We start from the raw sequence: 18,929 nt of genomic DNA on the forward strand, positions 1-18,929 counted from the left end.
TGTTCAGAAGGATCTTGCAACATAGATGTCTTCATCTGCACTTTGCACATAGGGAAACCAAGTCTCAGAGAGTTCTTTCTCTCTGGTCTCCACATAAATGCTCACCACACACTTGTCTCTCAGTTTCCCCTGAGAGCTGTGGGGATTGTAATCCTTGGCCCTGGATGGCATCCCTAGACAGTGAGTCAGTGTCTGGTTATCTGCTGTTTTCTCTGTAGGGCACACTGCCTCCCACCCTGTCTTTAGAACATTCTCTACTACCAATCAGGCAGCGTCCAGAGAAGCTGCTGACCCTGATCAGCTGGACCTCTTGTCTACCACTGTGATAAGCAGCTTGGTAAAGAGATAAATGGATGTGATTATTAGCCTCAAATGAGGTTTAGGGATTATCTGTGGATTTTCTCCATCTTTGTGGCAGACACAATGGAGAGGGGAGGGGTTATGATTTCAGAATCTGGGCACTTTCTCCAAAGCTTGGAGAGTCAAATGGATTTGACTCTGTGACTCTGAACAAATCACTCCACCTCTCTGAGCCTGCTCTGTTTCTTTATGAGGAAAATAGAAACATGCTAAGGCATATTCTTGCCCACCACAAGAATATTATATTCTCAGAAGTTCTGGTTTGAAGAATCTTACATAGACCCATAGCACTCTACATTAACCTCTAAACATCTTAACTCCATTGCAATCCCTCAGCAACTTGAGAGAATAGAATCACTAATTAACAATGACAGCAAAAATAATCACAGTAGCAACCAACATTTACTGAGTTCTTTTTTTTTCTTTCTTTTTTTTTAATAAATTTTATTTTTATATTCCCCTTACAATTGCAACCCCCTTATTTTGACCCCAATCCCTCCCCTCGCCACCCCCCACCCCCCATAGAGTGTCTCTCGTTCATAGTTGTTTGTTGATTTTGATATTTTCTTTCTTATAGTTATTCTTTTTCCTGGTCCCTTATTTAAGTTTTCTAGATTCCTGCTATGAGTTAGACCATCCGGTATTTTTCTTTTTCTTTCTGGCTTATTTCTCTGAGCATGATCCCTTCCAGCGCCATCCATGTTGCTGCAAATTGCATGTGTTTATCTTTTTTGAATGCTGAGTAACATTCCATGGTGTATATGTACCACATCTTCTTGATCCAGTCATCTATTTTTGGGCATTTGGGTTGTTTCCAAAGCTTAGCTATTGTAAACAGTGCTGCTATAAACATAGGGGTGCAGGTGCTCTTTGGAATGGATGTTTCTGTATCCTTTGGGTAAATACCTAGGACTGGAATTGCTGGATCATATGGAAGCTCTATGTTTAGTAGGTCCAGAAATCTCCACACAGCTCTCCGTAGTGGTTGGACCAGTTTGCACTCTCACCAACAGTGCAGGAGACTTCCTTTTTCTCCACATCCTTGCCAACATTTGTTGTTGCTAGTTTTTTTAATATGTGCCATTCTCACTGGTGTAAGATGGTATCTCATGGTAGTTTTGATTTGCATTTCCCTGATGACAAGTGATGTTGAACATTTTTTCATATGTCTGTTGGCCATTTGCATTTCCTCTTCAGAGAAGTTTCTTTTTAGCTCTTCTGCCCATTTTTTGACTGGATTATTTTCTTTGTTGTTGTTGAGTCTCATCAGCTCTTTGCAGATTTTTATGATCAGTCCTTTATCATTAGTGTTGGGTGCAAAAATGTTCTCCCAGTTGGTGGGGTTTCTCTTTGTTTTGGTTATTGTCTCTTTTGCTGTGCAGAAGCTCTTTAATTTGATGTAGTCCCAGCTGTTGATCTTTGCCTTCACTATCACTGCTTTGGGTGATGTGTCTGTAAAGATGTCTTTGAGGTGCAAATCACGTAGTGTTTCACCTATATTTCCTTCTATGTATTTTATGGTTTCAGGTCTTATGTCTAGTTCTTTAATCCATTTTGAGTTGATTTTTGTGTATGGTGTGAGGTAGTGGTCAAGCTTCATTCTTTTGCATGTAGCAACCCAGTTTTCCCAGCACCATTTATTGAACAAACTTTCTTTGCTCCAATGCATATTACTGAGTTCTTCTTAACATAAGCACTTTACAGACATATTACCATTGAATCCTCTCAGTAATTCTTTTGTTTATTGATTCTATTTTATTCTCATCTTATATATGAAGAAATTTGGTTTCATATGACTTGTCCAATATCAGAAAATTGGTGAGGGGTAAGACCAGGCTTGCAACCCAAGTTCTAGTCTCCAAAGTCAATATTTAAATCCCCTGTTCAATGCCTCAGTTGCTTGCGTCATGATTTCTATAGAATATTCTGGTATGGGTTTGAAATGGCTTTTCTGAGTAACATTTTTGCAATCAGATTGAACCCCTTTTATGCACACTTACTCTACAGGCCTCCCTGAGTCACTGTTTCCTCATCTGTAAAGGGGGTAATAACATTTTTCTTAAGGTGACTCTTGAGGACTGAATGAAAAACAGTAAATATTTGAGACATATCAGGTTCCCTTCTTTTACCCTCAAAAATTAATATAAATTGATTTGCTGGGTCCTCCCTGGTGGCACAGGAGGTTGAGCGCAGCGCTGTGAGGCTGTCTGCATCCTTTGCGGCACGAGTTCAATCCCCAGCCAGCTGGGGAACAACACACATGGCGTGGCAGACCTCTCCTGACTTGCCCGCTGCTCCCCTCAGCAGTGTGTTTCAGTGCATCTGCCTGTTCTGCTCCCCACTCTCTTTGGTGAATCTTCTTACCCCCCGCAACTGTGGCCTGTACTCTACTTCTTTTAAAAAAATTTAAATTGATTTTCTGAAATAAAGACAAGTGGGTTCTAAGAACATCGATAAAACTGGAAAACAAGTCAGGTGTGAAATTGCCGATGTCCAAAATTGTCTACCTACCTACTTAATGTGTCATTGCACTGACACTGGACCTAGGTGACATGGGAAAGAGATGGGGAAAGCGTTCATGGAGCCACTTTTCCAGGCACTATGAGTTCAGAGAGAGACACAACCAACAGATCCCCTGCTCTCAGAGAGCAATTCTGGTGAAAGAAATAGAAGCAACAAAAAGATAAGGAGATGTTTCAAAGAGGAGCAAATGGTAAACCAGGCAATCGTATAGAATGTAACTTGGCATGAGAAAGGGCAATGTTAGAGAATGTGGGCAAGTAAGCTTCCTCCAAGAAGAAATTTGTACAAAGACCTGAATATTGAGAAATAGTGAGCTGTGGAGAGACCTGAGATCCCAAGCTGGGAATGAGACATGTGTATTCAAGGAGTTGGGGGAAACCTCTGTGGCTAGTGTGGTGTGAGCAGCAGGGTAAGTAATGGAATAATATGATCAAAAAGATAGGGGGGGTGCCTAGATCACGTAAAACCTCAAAGTACCCTTCACATTTGAAAGGACGCTTGGGATTTATTCTAAGTTCAATAGGAAAAATGCCATTAGCAGTTTTTAGCAGGAACCTAATAACTTACCCTGTTTTTATATTTTTTAAAGCATATTAAAGTGAAACGAATATGGGCATTTGATTTATGACAAAGACTGCAAGCAAAACAGTGAAGGCGGGAGAATGACCTTTCTTTTAATAAGTGGTATTGTATCAATAGGATAGCCATATGATCAAAAAAATTAATTTTAACCCCTACTTCATACCATAGAATGAAATCAATATTACATGGATTGCAAATCTAAATACAAAATATAACACAATTCTAAAAGATATGGAAAATGCTTTCATGACCTTGAATAGACAAAAATTTCTTCAACAGGATACAAAAAGTACTCACCATAAAGAGAAAAACTTGATCATTCATATTGCAATAAAATGAGCAAATTTGACTCATAAAAAGACACCATTTACAAAGTAAAAGGGCAAGCCCATGCTGAGAGAAGATATTTATAATGCATATAACCTCAGGGGGCCTATCTAAAATACATAAAAAAATCATACAAATCAATAAGAAAATGACAGATGTCACAATAGAAAAGTTGACAAAAGACATGAACAAGCATTTCATTAAAGAAGTTTTCCAAGTAGGCTTTGTGCATGTAGAAATGTGCCTTGTTAGTCATCAAGTAAATTCAAATTAAACCACTATATCTTCACTACATCTATAAGATGGCTAAAAGTAGAAATTGATTGACAATACCAAGTGTTAGTGAAGATGTAAAGCAATTGAAACACTCAACACAGCTTATGGGAGTGTAAATTGGCATTCCCCCGTTGGAGAACTGTTTGAAAGTATTTCTAAAGCTGAATAAATGCACACCCGAGTAAATGCACACCTATTTACTCCACTCCTGGGACTATATCTCAAAAAACCCTTTTGCATATGTATTGAAAGGTTTAAACAAAATTTGGAGGCACCCTAAAACTTTATCAACAGGTTGAAATATTTTGGGAATACTATATAGCAAGGAAAAGTACCTTGTTGCCGACACAGGCAACAATGTGGCTGACGTGCACAAGCACAATATTGAGCCAAACACAAAAGATCATGTGTTTTATAATGTCCAAAATCAGTAACACTAATCTACCATATCAGAAGTCAGAATTTTGGCTACCTTTGAGGAGGAGTAAGAAGACAAACAACTGGATGCCATTGTAGGAACTCATGTGATCCTTTTCACTATCTCGGTGTTTGGTTACATAGTTGTGCTCACTTTGTGATAACTAATTAAGCTGTTAACATGATCTGTGTTCTTTTCTGTACAGAATGTACATTTTAAAAATCACTTTGGGGAGCAAGAGTAGAACCAGAGGGACCAGGTAAGAAGCTATAGTACTCCAGGCAGGAAACTGATGGTGTAAGCTAAGGGGGGAGGGGGAGCGGTGGAAGAGAGGGAAAGAAGTTAGCCAATGAAGAATGCATTTGGTGGGAAGAGTTTGAATGTCCTGCTGGTGGATTGAATAAAGTGGGGAAGGAAAAACTCAGCCATGGCCCTTGGACTTGTAATCCAAGCAGCTGAGCAGATGTGGATCCAGATGAGGAAAGAAAAATAGGAAAGAAACCAGAATCATTTAGAGGCATCAATTAGATGCCTCTATACATTATCTCATTTATTTCCCCCAGAATCTTTCCTTGGTAGCTATTTTTATCGCCACTTTACAGAAGAAATAACACAAGTTTTCAGAGATGAAATAATTTGTCCAGGTTTACACAGGTATGGGAGGAAACAAAACAGAAAGGTATTATCTGGGAGACAGTCAGGTGTGGTATTGAAGCCTGCAGACCTAAGTCAAACAGCTAGATTTTGAAGCCTACCTCTACCAAAGTGTAACCCTGGGCAAGACTCCTAATTTCTTTTTATTTATTTATTTTTTTAACCTATAAAATGATCGCAAGAGTCATACCTACCTCATAAGATGAATATACGCCAAGGGCTTTAAAGCCTGCTACAAGTCAGCCCTCTGTAAGTAAGCTATTCTCAGGGTCCATTTGGACTTCCCAGAGGGGTGGAGAAACAGAAGGTAGATTTTAGTTCTTGAGCCAAAACTGAGCTTAATTTGCATAATGATTGCTCTTTTTAACACTGGCACAAATGATGGCACATAATAGTATTGCTACATAATAGAGACCATCGGGACATAAATCCAGAAGCCAAAAGATATAAAGTGCAAATAGCAGAAGAAATCCTGGCTTGCCTGGGTGTTGGCCACCTGGGTGCTAACATACTTTTCTGTATGTTGGAGAGAAAATTGTTGCAATTATTCAGCAACCATTTTTGGAAAGTTAAATAAATGTCAACCTCCCCAAAGTAATCAGAGGTTGGGCCCTCAATTTTTACTTCCCCAAATCAGTAGCTCAAAAAATTCTATACTCTTGGATTAAGTGATATTTCTCTCTTGATTACGTGATACTTCTCTCTTATTTGAATTGTTGCAACAGTCTTTATACTAGATTCCACCAGTTTGTCCCTCTTCAACAAATACTTACTAACTCCTGCATTGTTCCAGAGTCTCTGGACATTCTGTACAGAAAAGAACACAGATCATGTAAACAGCTTAATTAGTTAGTCAGGTTCACATGACTCCAGAGATATTTCTGTAGGTAGAAAGCACTTTGCAGATTATAAGGGGCCGATCCAATGATGCTGCTGTGGGCTGATCATGTCTATAATGGAAGCTGTTAAAGCAGAGCTCTTGCCTTGCAATGGCTCTCCACTGCCTATAGGATAAAAGCAAACCACCAAGTTCAAGCTGAATTGTAGCCTCATTTCCCATTCTCTACCCCTTACAGGAGACTTAGAATCACAACCACTAACTAAACCACTAATAGTTCCTTTATTTCCATACCCCAAGGCCTTTGAATATTCTGTTTAGTCTGTCTGAAATATTTTTCATGTTTTTTTCCTGTCTGAAAATTCCCTCTTAGTCCTCCAAGGTCCAATTTCAACCTCCTGCAACTACACGCATGCACACACACACACACACGTAGCCTTCATCCCTCCTTCCTCTGTTTCGCAGCCTTCTCTCCATGAATGTTTGTCAATAGTTTTGAAGATATAGCAGAATGACTTAAGAATTATCTTCAAATTCCAGAACCATCCCTGTTCACCAAACATTCAGATTCATTAGGTCTAGGGACTATAACAGTTAAGAGTTCAAGCTTTGACTCAAACAAATTCAGGTTAAGTCCCAGCTCAGCTGTTTATCAGCCTTATCACCTTGGTCAACTCACTGGCTGCAAGGGAATAGTTATAGCCAGAAATGATTAGTTGAGACAAAGTGTGTAAAACACTTAGCATAATACATGATTCCCCGGAAGCACTGAATAAATTGTAATTGTGATAGACAAGAATTTCAGTTTATTCTGACACTGTAGCCTATCAATTTCCTGCCCACCCCACCCATCTCCAGGTGGAGAATCACTGCTGACTCTCAAATTGTGTTATGATCCATTGTGTATGTGCCTGTGTCTCTAAGTCATGTGAAATCCTCACAGTCTGAAGCCAGGTCTTAGTTCTAGCTGCTCGGCATGTGGCTCAGTACCAGGAGTGGCGTCACCGCTTACCAAGCTGTGTGTCTTTGGTGGGATCAGCCCGCCTCTTTTGTCTTCAATCGTTTTCAATGTAAAATGAGGAGAATAATACCTTCCAGATGGCTTGCTATGAATATCAAATGATATCAGGAAAGTGAAGGCACTTTGCATGGTGTGGAGAAGTGAGTGGTCATTAAGGATTTGCTATCCAGAGTAAAAAGGGCCTGATTCAGACCTGTCATCTCACGGCCACATACTTGTGACTCTACTTCTCTCTCTCCTTCCCTACCCCATGGAATATGAGTGTGATCCTCTTTCCTTAGACATCCTTAGTTAATTTGCAGCTAATAGAAGCTTCACATGACCTGCACAACAGTTCAAGCCATCTCAGGAAGAAAGGGACTATCACAACATTGGTGGAAGGTCAGTTCTTCTCAGAATACTAACCACAGAAAATAATGCAGTGAGCAACACAGGCATGACCCTTACTCCCACCAGTTTTCAATTTAGTTGAGGGAAAGCCAATGACAAACAAGTAAACACATAAATAAAATCATCTCAGAGAATAATTACTAAGAAAAATGTATTAGTCAATGCTATAAAGTAATTAGGGGGAGCAAATTAGATAGAATAGGCAGAGAAGGCCTCTTTTGGAACTGACATTTGAAATACAGAAATCCAAAGGACAGGAAGAGTTCAACCATGTGAAGATCAACATAATGAGGGTTCAAAGGAGAGAAAACCAAAAACAAAAATTTGAAGTTTGCTACAAAATAGATGTCTCTGTAGAAAAAAATCCTGGAGTCAGGAGAGAATTGGTGGTGATGAATTAGGTGGATTAGGTAGAAATACCACCACGTGAGGGTTTGTAGGCTTTGATTTAAATATATATATATGGAAATCAAGTAAACGTTCACATGAAGTTATTTTGACTTCTGCTTCTCATGTGTGCATTCATTCAGCTGACGTAATGCAACATCCATTGTGTGTCAGACACCATGTCTGAGATGGAGATGCAGAGAAAAATGAAACATGGAGCCAGTTTTTATGAGCCTGGTAACTGAGTGTATAGATTCATGGGTAATTATAACACACAAAGTGATAAGAAGGTGAGTAGAGGGATGTAAAGGCTGGGGAGCTTAGGGGAGGGCTGGTTGAGTACGCCTTAGATGAGGGAAATTTTCATTGAGAGTGAGAACACTAGACTTGCAGATAAAGTCTGAGTCATGTGAGGGTGGAAAGTTCCAGCCAAAAGGAACAGGGGTTTCTAAGGCACTGGGGTGCACCTTTCCAGAACGAGGGGTCGTCTGTCCTGGTGGGAGGGAACAGAGCTGGAGAGGAGGCCCTGGTTTTCCGGGTGAAGGACCTTAAATAATGCACCAAAGAGTTTGCTGTTTATTATGTAAATGCTCTCTATAGAGAGAAGGTTTAGGAAACTCTATTCCGCGAACTTTAGGGCAGAACTGCCTGTATGGGGAACTCCCCACGTCTCCCTTTTGGTTTCACAGACACCTCTGCTGGCGCCCTCTCCCGTCCCCGCCGCCAGCCCCCGCCTCCTTTCTCAGGAAGCTTGGGTCTCCCTGGGAGCGGGTCTGCCCTTGGGGGAGGCCTCTCGGCTCTGTGCCCTGCAGCAAGACTGACATTGGGGCGGACCAAAGAGGGGCTCGGCGCTCCCCGCGTGCACAGGTGCTAGCTCAGGCAGGAGGGAGAGCCTCGGCGGAGGAGGCCAAGAAGAGAGGGAGGGAAAGGCGCGCCAGAATCTCCGTCCCGGGCGCCCTGGTCGGCCGCGGAGGAGCTGCAGCCTCCAACAGGTTCGTAGAACGCGCGCTTGCTCTCTGCTGATGAGCCGCCACCTCCTCTGCTAGAGCAGGTTCGCGGGAGAGACCCTAGCTATAGGCCCCGCGCTGCGGAGCTTCCTAAAGGCGGCTTCCTCCGGCCCTGCCTCCCTCCCCGGCCAGCTCTCAGACGCCGGCGGCTCTTCCGGGGCGAGGCGGAGGGCGCAGCGGGCTCCCTCTCGCTCCAGCACCACCTCGGGAGCAGCTCCCGCGCCCGAACGGGTCCTCTCCCCGCGTCGGTATTGGAAAGGCGGACCGCGTCCTCCGGGTCGGCTCCTTTGCTAGTTCCGTCCGGGTTTAGCAACGCGGCAGCCGAGGACAGTCCTCGCCCCCGCGGGCTGCTCTCCCCGCGTCAGCACCGCGGCGGCGGACAGCTCCTGCCGGCTGCGCGCCGGCTCCCCGGCGCTCGGGGAACAAAGCCGCCGGGCTTGGGTCTCCAGAGTTCCTAAGGGGTGGGTGATGGCTACGATTGGGGGATTTCGGTTTCCCCTAGGGCAGTGTCTGGGGCGAGCTGGGGAGGGGGGCCTAGTCGCAATCGCGCGTCTCTGACTTGGGTCTTCAGTTCGCCAAGGCCTGCCTGGTCGTGCAATGGCGGGTCCCAGCTGGAAGTCGGATAGAGTGGGAGGGGAGACAGGCACCGAAGGATTGCGGGCTCCAGCTGGGAGAACTGGGCATAGGCTAGGAAGGGGTGCGCCTCCCCCTCGTTCCTCCAGACCCCCACCTCCTCCCTAACTCAAGACCACGGACTTTCTTTGGAGAACCTCCCATAGAGAGATGCCCGCGGCTGGCAGCTGCAATCACTGACTCTGGCTGTCCCCGAATCATCCCTAGAAAGTGTGAAGCTGAGTTTCCGTGGGGGAGGGGGCCGAGAAACCGCGGGGAAGCCACACGAACCGGCAGCTACGTGCTCCCCTCTCCCTCCTGCCCAGAGTTCTGCCCCCACCTCGGGAGAGTGGCCGTTGAGGAAGGAAGGGGAAGTGGGGGGATCCGGGCAGCAGGTCGTGAACTCGATTTGCCTCTAAGAGGTTGCAGTTAGCAAGAAAAGAGGTTGAAGGTGTATGAGAAGCTTCCAAAGGAGGAAGCCAGTTCAGCAGTAGGAAACCAATTGTGGAAGAGGAAACCTTTTCTCTGGTGGCTGAAGCTGAGAAGGCCCTGGCGCCAGGCGATCCTCTGGCTCACTGACAGTCTCACCGGGAGACCAGCCTGGGGGCCAGAGGTGAATGGCCCAAGGTCACTCAGCAATTTAGTAGCAGAACCAGGCCTATATCACAGGATCCCAAAGTCCTGGACCTGTTGTGTAACATTTATAGAGAAGTCTTTAAAAATGCCAGATGCGGGGCAGGGAGGAGGGGGGTGGGGGGTCATTTCTGGGTCCAAATCGCAACCCTCTCATTATTAGCACATAACCTTGGACAAGCGATCTGAGAAGGCAGGTTACCAGAACCCTTTTCTAGTGAGAATTTAATGACATGCATATGCTATGGGTTAGGGCAATGCTTCACACATAATAAATACTCAGAAAATGGCATCTACTGTGCCTGCTATTATTACTTCTGTGAACGTGTATGGAGGATCTCCTAGCGCCAGGCACTGGCTTTGCACTAAGGAGACAGACTTGTCCTGACGAGAACACACACCTGCAGAGGAAACAGGAAACAAAGCATTGCCATATAAGTGCATCATCAAGGTGAGTATACAAGGCTGTAGGATCTTAGAGGCAGGAGTGGTGAGCTGGCGTGAGGAGGGAGGCGTGAAAGTACTTCAGACAGATGGGACTGTGTGTAAAGGCTTAGATGCATGAATCACAGCCCTCAGGGTGATGCCACTATGCCAGAGGGTCCTTGGGATGGGACTGTGAAATAAGAATGGGGATAAAAGGTGGAGCCTGTTTCCAAAAGGCCTTCTGGGAAGAAATATTTGAGATTTGTTTTTAATAGAAACAATAGTATAATAAACCCCCACATACCCACCATCCAGCTTCAATAACACTTGAACAGCTTCAATAGTTGGCCAATTTTGTTTCATCTATACCCACACCCACTCTTGAGAGAGAGAGAGAGAGAGAGAGAGAAATCTACTTTGAAGCAAATCCAAGACATCATATCATTTCATGTAGAAGGATTTTAACATTGAGAACAGCTTCTATGATACAAATGGTGAATTAATGACTCGGGAAGTCACTAATTCAGATTATGACTTTCCCTCCTCGATCTGTTCTGAACATCACTGTCTTTGTCAGAAAGTTTTGACAGAGGTCACACTCTGGTGATGAGGCGCTGCATTTGAGAAAATACTTCTGAAAAAACACAACCCTCAAGTTTTACCAAGTCAGAATTACTTATCTCTACTATCTACACTGTGACCATAGGCTAGTGATCATTTGCAAGCCTGGTCAAAAGACAAATTAAATACATAAGAAAAAAAAGAAAATATGTTAGAACTTTCCTTTTGAAGTAACCTGAATCATAAAGTCATAGGAATACAAGACTTAAAGTCACTGAAATCAGTGATTTGGAAATCATCGTACCCAATAGCCAAAAAGGTCAGAGACAGGGAAGAATTCTCCCAATGTTCCTCCAATGTTCCTCAGTGCTGAGATCACAGCCAAAACTTTTGACTTATGACCCAGAGTTCTCTTTGGTTCACCTTTTTGCCTAGAAGATTTAGCCTTAGAGTTTCTCAACACATAAGCTTGGGGTGTCATTTTCTTCCCAATCCCAAAGAGACTGAAAGGCAGAGGGGGATCCAAGAAATGTCCTTGGTTCTCAAGAGGATGATAGCATACAGCACTTGATCTTTTAGACACCCTGATGCATTTACTCTCCATATCCTATGGAAGAAGTTGTTGATAGTGGAATCTATATTCCCATCAGAGTGTGAGTCTCCTGGCCAATCCCCTTGGTTCGCATTAACAAAGGGCTCTGAAGTCAGTCACCTAGACCTCACATCTGTGGATTTTTGCCCATCCCACTGGCCTCACTGGATACACCTTTCTGCATCTGCTCTGAATTTGGCTGCACATGCTCTTAACTTAGATCGCCACTCCTTTAAAGTGCTTAGTGAGCGGTGCCCAGGCCCTGGCAGGACTCAGGGTTCTTGTGCTTCTCTGGAGCATGAGTCTCTCCTGTTATTGATGAAATGTGATGACCATGATGGGGGTGTCCTCTGATAAGACTCTGGGACCTTCACAAGTCAGCATTTCCACTTTTCAGGGATGTTCCTGTTTATAAAATAAGAAGGGAATTATCTCACAAGTTTCCCTAAATCTTAAATGGACAAATTAAAACACATACAAGGAGTTCTATGCATCTCTGGTGATGGGAAATCAACAGAATATGGTCAATAAAATCATGTTAGCTCTGGGAGGATAATTGTAGGCAAGATGTTGGAAAGTGATAAAGCTGGTGAATTTCATCTTAAGAAATTATCCCAACCCTTAGTCTGAGATGAGACAGATTTAGATGTATTAACATGGGCCTAGTTGAATTGTTATCAGTAGGCTCCCATGGGGACCTTGGTGAACATCTACTCCTCCTCCAGCACTTATTCAATGTCTGTGCCAAGCACTCTTCCAGGTGCTGAACAAGATGCCCCGATCCCTGCTCCCAAGGGGCTTACAGATGGTAGTAGACGTAATCATTAATAACAATTCAAGTAAATATGAAAACACTTAAGCAGATAGACAGTAGGGGAAGTCTGTGCGAAATGGTGACATTGCACTGAGGCCCAAATAACAAGAAGTCATGTCATGTGAAGATGTGGGGCTGAACATTCTAGGCAGAGGAAATGGCTCTGGCAGGGACCCTAATGTGAGCCGGGCCTGTTTGGGTGCAGACAAGAAGCCAGCGTGGTGGGTGCAGACTGAGCAGGGGGAGAGTGGCAGCAGATGGGGGCAGTAAGGGGGTAGGACCCAAACCATGCAGAGTCTACTAGTGCCTGGTCAGGGTTTGGGATTTAATTCTAAATGCAATGAATTGTCACTGGGTGGTTTTAAGCAAGGGAGTCATAAAAACTGGTGTGTGTTTTTTATGATTCCTCTGGTTGCTGCTTGGAGAATGGTTGATATGGAGGTGCTAGTCTGGGCACAGTGGGGGCAGAGAGGACAAGACTGTTCCTTTGAGGTGCTTAGAATCCACCAGAGGAGACAGTAGCCAAACCGCAATAGCCCATGAGCAGGGCTATGATAGGGAGGAGTACAGGGCACAGAGACAATAAGAATTCACTCAGCCTGGAAGCATCCAGAAAGTCTTCCTGCAAGTGGCAATAAATAGCTCTTGAGTTGTACTTAAAAAAGGAAAGAGGAGGGCCCATGCCCAGGGCAGACAGAGAAGCAACACGGCAGCAGTGGATGCATGAACAAGAGCCAGGCTGCCTGGATTCAAATCCCAGCCATTCCATTTAGCAGCTGTGTGGACTTAGGCAATTTATTTACCTCTCCATATCTCAATGGCCTCATCTTGGAAGATGATGAGAATCACAGCACTTATTTTAAGGTGTTTCTGTGAGGATCGAGGATTGAACAGGTTAAAATTAATGAAGTGCTTAGACAGTGCCTGGCATTTACAAGATGACATGTGAGAGATGGTTAAATCAAGAGAGGGTGAGATGGGAGTGGGAGAGTAGGGACCATACACTGGAAAATGTCAAGCAGAGCCCAACTCTGAAGACCTTGAAGATGTGCCCGTGCCACTCGATGAACAAGGAGGAGCCATCAACAGCTTTGCAGCAGGGAGCCAAGGGGTTGAGAGTAAAGCCCAGAGAGGGAAAGGCTCCAGCCCACAGTCACACAGGCATTTAGCAGCAAGACATCTCTCTCCCCTCCTGACCCAGAATTGGAGGCAGGTGGAGACAGTATATATTTTATTCCCTTATTGCATCCTCAAGGTTAAAAGAACATCTAGAATATTCTCAGTAAATATTTGTGGAATACATTGCTGAATCAATGACTAAACAGAACAGGAAAAGGATTCTTAAATCTTCAAGAAGCTCGGCGGGGCAACCACTCTCAGGAAATTCAACCAAACTCCTAGAGGTATTGACTTGAGGGTCACAAGGCCTTCCCACCCCCACTTCTGTGACAGAACACACTGCCACCCACACTCCCCCCAGACAACCTCTCAAGTTGCAACCGGCATTGCTGCACAGGGTTCAGAAGTTAATCTTGGTAAAGTGCCTGGAAGATGAAAAGCATTCCCCAGACATTTCACGTGGTAATTGCCAATGCAGAGAAAATATATTTCTACATTTGCAAGAGGCAGACCTTTGTGTTCCACAAAAGCCTGCCATTAGCATTCCTCTCTCTGACTCCTCAGGAAGCGGTGACAGGCTGGTGGGCAAGTAGGGTCTCGCAGTTCAAGCAACAGATGGTAAGAGACTCACAGGAGCTCAGAGCCAGCTCTCACAGCCCTGAACGCCTGCTCCCAGCACCAAACCAGGTGCTTCTCCAACCTGGAAAGAACCACAACCATGGCACTTACTGGCTGGGAATCTTAAGCAAGACCCACCATTTATCTGATCTTCAAGTTCATCATCTATAAAATGGAGATAAACATGCCCCCATCACTGCCACCACCATCACTAGGTCATTTGGCTTTTGATTCTGACAGTAACTCTGGGGGGTTGACTTATCATCCCATTTTACCAATGTGGACTCTGAAGCCTAGGAAGTGGCCCATTGATCCATCAGTACGTGCAGAGCACCAGCGATGGGCCAGGCACTGCTTTAGCTGCTGGAGGGACCATAAAGAAGACTGACAAGATACAGCCCATGTTCTTATGGAGCTCATGACCCACTGTGGAGATAGAAAAAAAGCAAGCAAATAAATAAAATGTTCACCGGGTCCTACAGGCGCCAGGACATTAAGGAGTGTGAGCTAAGGAGGGTGGGGCCCGTTTCTGTAAGGCAGCCGGGGGGACTCAAGAAAAAGTCCTGGACATTGATAGCTGCACAGGGAGAAGCAGCTGGCCCGTGGGACAAGGGTCCCTGAAGAAAGTGCAGAGGTTCTGGAGTAGGACAAGGTCACAGAATGACAAGGTCACAGAACAGGAACCAAGAGAGTGAGGGGGAGGAAGGTAAAAGAAAAGGGCAAAGAGGCTGACAGGAGCCAGAGCGGGCAGGGCCTTGAAGACTATGTGAGGAGAAGGGTGGCATAATCTAAATTGTAATCAAGACACTCCCCTCTGTCACTCCACCATAGAGGCTAGATCAGGGGAAGCCCATGTCAGACTGGTGTCCCCCGCCACCGGGCCCCATTTAGGCCAGCACCCTGCTGCCATTTCTTAAATGGGTCAGCCAGAGGGCAAGCAAAATGATGGGCTCCCCTGCTGGGAAAGAAATCCATCACTAGCTGGCAGCTGGTGGGCACTGCAGTGCCTTGTGGGCAGCATCCTAATGCCAAGAGGCAGGAGGGAGAGGGAGAAGGCACAGAGGTAGCCAGGACTGAGTGAGCGCCAGTGTCAGGTAGAAAATGTAAGGGGCACTAACAAACTCATCATCGAAGTAAATAACATTCTATGTAATCTCTTTAAAAAAAAATGAACAAATCTATAATGACAAAAATATCCAAAATTTCAAATAAAAACAGGATTCAAAATTGCCATATCAAGACTGAGGCACGGGGGGGTCCATGCATGTGCAGGATCTAATCTTGGACCGGACATGTTCACTCAATGGCAAGGACACTTCCTAGGTCCCCTTCCCACTGGGAGCCAGCATCGGAGCCCCCTGCTATGACCTATCAAAAATCAGACAGTTTCTCGTACAGGCCTCATTGACCACTGCCTGCCTGAGCTGTGGAGACAGGAGCCTGAGCAGGCCCACACAGCCAGGAGGTAACGCCTGGTCTGCCATCCCAGGCACAGTCTAATGCCAAGCGGGCACTCCTTGTACACTATGGGACCCTGAGGAATGTGCATTTCTCCTCAAGCCTCAGTGTCCCCCCTCTGTGGACTGGGAAGCTAATAAGATTTCGTCTCCAGAATCCAGCAACTGGACAATCAGGCCCTGACTGGCCAGCCTCTGCCTGATGAGTCCAGGGGCACAGGCTCTGGCGGCTGGACTGGTTCCCCAGGCAGGTGGAGTGGACAGGAGGCATCCAGCTCCACCTTCCTGGGCTGCCCAATCAGGGGAAGAGAGCGCATAAGCTGGCGTTGCCTAGGTGAGGGCTACGAGGTTGCTAGGACACAGTTTGGGAGCAGTCTAGTGGCAAGGGAGGCCTTGGCTGGGGCTGGGAGAGAGACCAGAACCTGCCACAAGGATCTTCTTGGGGGCTGGGGAAGGACCTCTATTCCCACAGGTGAGTCAGCCAAACGGAGCCCCCCCCCCATCTCATGGTTCCAGGAGCCTCCCAAGCCAGAAGGCTGAGTCTGATTCTCCCTCCACCCCACATCTCATCAAGCACAATTCTGCTACCTGGTCCTCCCATCTGGCCACCCTGAGCCTCGATACCTCTCCCCCTCTGGCTCCCTGCCTTCACGCTTCCTTCTCATCCCCACCCCGACTCTGCCCCCAGAAGGTACCCTCTAGAGTGCAAAGCCCAGACTGTCCCTGTCACCTTCAGGGCGAAGCCCACGCCCCACTAAAGCCCCTCATAACTAACCTGACAATCTCCCAGTCCCACCTTTCTCCCTGAGGTGCCCTAATTCCTCCAAGTTCCTGAGTCATCCACATGCCCTCCGTGCTTTATATATGTTGTCCCTTCCACCTGGAAAGTCCTTCCTGCTCCACTGTCCTCTAAGCCTCAGTTTTGGTCACCTTCTCAGGGAAGCCTTTCCTGCTGACTCCTGGTGATGAAGTGCCTCTGACAAGCCTGCATTCATGGAGCGGCCACATTGACCCTAACTCTCTGCCTTCCCATTTGTGTCCCCATTAGACTATGAGCTTTAAGCATCTCCTGCCTTGAGTAAGACCTGGGGTCCCACTGTACAAGATCAAGACCTCTCTGAGCCTTCATGCCCTCCTCTGGAAGATGGGGTTACGTGGCCTCCCAGGCTAACGGGCTTATTAGAGACTGTGGGCGAGGGACATGGCAGATGCAGTGGGCATGGCACCGTGGCCCTGCAGCTTGTGTGGCAGCACATCCTGCTCTAATGTATGCTTGCTGAATGGGCCCCTCTCCTGGCAGTGGAAAGCATACTGTGCACGAGAGGGCTCTGTGAACAATGAAGCCCCATTCAAGTATAAGTGGTAATATTTCCATTAACACTATTGATTCCCACAAGTCCCAAGACCTGAGTCATCCCGACACAATCTCTTCTCACCCTCCATTCACTGAACAAGTCTACTAAGTATGCACCAGGCAAGGGGCTAGCTGGTTGGACTCAGCAATACATAGACATTAAACACTCGATTATGACACCCACATTCCTTGCCTTGCCTTCCTAAAGTCCAGTGTCCCAACCTACTGCCTGAAGCTGGGAGGTGGCCTTTGGCTCCAAGATGCCAGTCCCTAGCTGCAGCAGGCTCCACCCACATCACTCCTGCCCACCTCCTCACCTGGCCAGTCAGAAGCAGTAACAGCTGCCCTGCTTCTTACTTACTGGCTAGTTTTAATTCAACCATTGTCAGCTCTCTGAAAGCTGCCCTATTCACTGTGCTGTCACCAACATTTAGGGCATGGCCTGGCACATTCACCCACTTATTTACTCATCCATTCACTCACTCAACAGCTATTTATTCATCAGGTCCTGCTAAACAGCAGGCTCTGGGGAATCAGCAGGGCCCTGCCTCTCTGAGCCCTACTCTGGCAGGGGGACTGGGGGTGATGGAGATATTAGCTGAGACCAGGGAACTAGGTGCTGTGCCATGAGGGGGAATTAGAGGGGGAGGAGACCACCTCCATAAAGTGTTGATTTGTTCATCTGGTGGTTGATCTGTTGCGATCCCTGCTCCGCCATGTACATGTCTGTGATCTGGGGCAAATCCTCAGTCCTCACCTCTATTGATCAGACAATAGTCTCCACTCAGAATCACAGGACTGTGGCTCTGGAAGGGAGACAAAGAGAAGGTGACAGTTTACACTCAAACCTCTGCTAGCAAATATTGCAGCCCTGCAGCTGCCAGCCCTTGGCATTTGACCAGGAGGTGCCCTAGTGCAGCAGGGTGCAGAGAAGTAGGACTGTGGGCTCTGGTGCAGCCCTTTGCTCTCCCCTGTAGGAAACTGGCCCCACCATTTCCTGTGTCCACACCTGTGTTTTCATCTACTGTTCAGGAGTAGAGCACCGACTAACCCTAACTTTGCAGAAGCATGTCTAACGCACTTGTGGAGCATGGCTCGGTCAACAAATATTGCAGGGTATGTACCCATTTTCTGTGAGGGCTTGCACAGGCTCTGCAAACAGTCGGGTTAGACCCACCCTTACCTTTTAAGGAATGTGCACCACTTCCTAGGAGAAAGGAGAGGACAGTAAGTAAAATTTGAGGAGCTACAATGTAACCCATGTCTTCACAGCATCTTGTTTACTGACAGCAACAGTACAAGCACATAGCACTTAGTGTATGATGTGGGTGCCATCATTAGTAAATGCCCCATTTTACGAATGTGGAACTGAAGCTGAGATGTGATGGATTTCCTCAAAGCTAATCCCAGAACTGCCAGCAGTAAGCTCCACCCAATGACATGGGTCAGAAATCACATTTAAGCCAGAGGCGACGTGGTCAGAGGTCCTACACAAGGTCTGGGGTCAGTAAGTGAGGGGGTGTCAAGCATTGGGTCTGAGGCCTAGCCTCTTGCTGGAATCAAGAGGATCACTGGGGGGTCTCTCTGGTGGCCTAAGGGTTAAGTCTCAGCACTACCACCACAAAGGCCTGAGTTCAATCTCAGCCAGGGAGCTGACCCACATGGCACAGCAGACCTCTCCTGTCCCACCTGCTGGTCCCCTTAACAGTGTATTTCAGTTGATTTGCCTGTTCTGCTCCCCACTCTATCTCTGGTGAATCCTTTCTCTCTCTCTCTCTCTCTCTCTCTCTCTCTCTCTCACTCACACACACACACACACACACACACACACACAAACACCCTGCACATCTGGCCTACACCCCAGTTCTTCTACACAAAATTAAATAAATAATTTTTTTAAATGTTACTTAAAAAAAAGGATTACTGTGGCTTCAGAAGAGGTGCAAGCCTCCCTTCAGTG

The 18,929-nt window shown here is 46.1% G+C and overlaps 1 protein-coding gene across 5 annotated transcripts in view; it reads left to right on the forward strand.

The window, feature by feature from the left end:
• Positions 1-8,049: 8,049 nt before the first annotated feature.
• CPLX2 (complexin 2) overlaps positions 8,050-18,929 on the forward strand; it is a 92,784-nt gene continuing 81,904 nt past the window's right edge. For 2 of the 5 annotated variants that reach the window (XR_008550284.1, XM_037500168.2), the window contains exon 1: positions 16,002-16,087. The gene's annotated coding sequence lies outside the window, so the exon portion shown is untranslated. Of the gene's footprint in view, positions 8,067-8,626; positions 8,769-10,177; positions 10,480-16,001; positions 16,088-18,929 lie in introns of those variants that run through there. The other 3 variants (XM_054691326.1, XM_037500169.2, XM_054691325.1) reach the window with 3 other exon arrangements.

This window comes from Talpa occidentalis, unplaced genomic scaffold (genome assembly GCF_014898055.3).
Source record: "Talpa occidentalis isolate TD23 unplaced genomic scaffold, MPIMG_talOcc4v2.1 talOcc4.9, whole genome shotgun sequence".
Taxonomy (NCBI): Eukaryota; Metazoa; Chordata; class Mammalia; order Eulipotyphla; family Talpidae; genus Talpa; species Talpa occidentalis.